Source organism: Erinaceus europaeus, chromosome 3, assembly GCF_950295315.1.
Source record: "Erinaceus europaeus chromosome 3, mEriEur2.1, whole genome shotgun sequence".
In the NCBI taxonomy this organism is placed as follows: domain Eukaryota; kingdom Metazoa; phylum Chordata; class Mammalia; order Eulipotyphla; family Erinaceidae; genus Erinaceus; species Erinaceus europaeus.
Genome location: NC_080164.1, coordinates 24888327 through 24890032, shown reverse-complemented (window position 1 = coordinate 24890032; position 1706 = coordinate 24888327).

Sequence of the window (1706 nt, the reverse complement as noted above, 5' to 3'; positions counted from 1 at the left end):
ACCTAAGACCCCTGACTCAGAAGAGGATGGGAAAGAGGCATGATTATAAACAGCTTTATGGTGGAGTGGGGTCCAGTTGTATTCCCCAGTCCAGCTACAGCTACAGTTTGTGGCTGTCCCTTCTCTCAAGAGGAGAGTGTCTTACCCTCTACTCAGTATCCCAGAGAAAAAAATCCACAGGTGCTGCAATGTAAAGAACTTGGGGTGAATTGCCTTTGCTAGCATTCCAGTTACTATAATGAAACTCAGTGATTTATCTCAATTTGATTTTAGTGACATATTCTAACACTTGAATGGGAAATCTCACCAACTATTTGAAGAAAATCTCCACCATGGATGACAGAAAACAGAGGAAGAAGAAAAAGCAATATAAATGTAAAGGAGATAGTGCATGAACAATGTCCAAACCACAGAGATCTAGGGAACATGGATAAAATAAACAAATGTCCACTTCCCAGAACAATGAATAAAACTACAGTCTACTGAAAAGCTCATGAAACTAAAATTTTAAAACATTCAAGGCATGGAGACTACAGGCTTCCAGAGGAAATCTAACATACTTATAAAAGAACATGCAAAATAAATGAAATAAAGTCATTATATTTTCAATTACAAAAGTAGAAGCAATGGACGAAATTCTGAGTCAAAGTAAGGATTCAGTGGCAAGTTCCAGTATTTTCCCCTTGTTCATTAATTTTCAGGGAAATGTGGTTTGATTTATAAAATGAGATAGTAGTATGAGAAAGAACAAAAATTGGGGAGGGGGGAGGCAGTACAATTAAAAGTAGATGTGATGGAAGCCTCCTGTTCTGAACACAAGAGATAAAATAGCTCAGACTAGAGAGGAGCAGGTGGTGGGACATCTGGTTAAGTGCACACATTACAGTGTGAAAGGTCCCCGGTTCAAGCACCTGGTCCCCACCTGCAGGGGGAAACCTTCACGAGTGGTGAAGCAGGGCTGAAGGTGTCTCTCTGTCTCCACCCCCCCCATGTCACCTGTCTCAATTTCTCTGCCAAATAAATAAATAAATAAATTTTAAAAAGAAATAGTTCAGATTGGATTTCAAAGTTCACAAGTGTCTACAGGGAATTATCTAGGAAACAAGTAAGATAATTAGAATTGATAAAACATTGGCAGCCTTTTTTTTTCTTTAGAGAACTATTACAAGACAAGTGAAAATGAATTTAGATATGCAAAGAAAAGTAAAGAAGAACCATCTGGAATGGAATTAGAGAATCCTATGAAAGGAACAGTCTCACCCAAGTAATGAGGCTGAAGGTTTGACATTCCATGCCTGATGTCTCTGGACACAGCCTGAAGTGAAACATGCTGAGGTGGTTCTCGTTGCATTGATTAGGTTAGTGTTTCAGGAGCTGGTGCAGTGGATAAAGCATTAGTCTCTCAAGCATGAGGTCCTGAGTCCTATCCCTGGCAGCACATACACCAGAGTCATGTCTGGTTCTTTCTCTCTCCTCCTAACTTTCTAACCAATAAATCAATAAAATATTCAAAAAATATTGTCTACTTAGACTTAGATACCCTACCCACCTACTTCCTATTACACTTCCCTCACTCATGCAAAGCTAACTTTATCAAAGCAAGGACTGTAAAAGCTGAATAAGGCCAAGAGACTGGCACACTTTAAATATTACTCTTTAGTCACTATCAGGCCACCCCATCAGCTGGGGTCCTGGTCAGGGAGTCC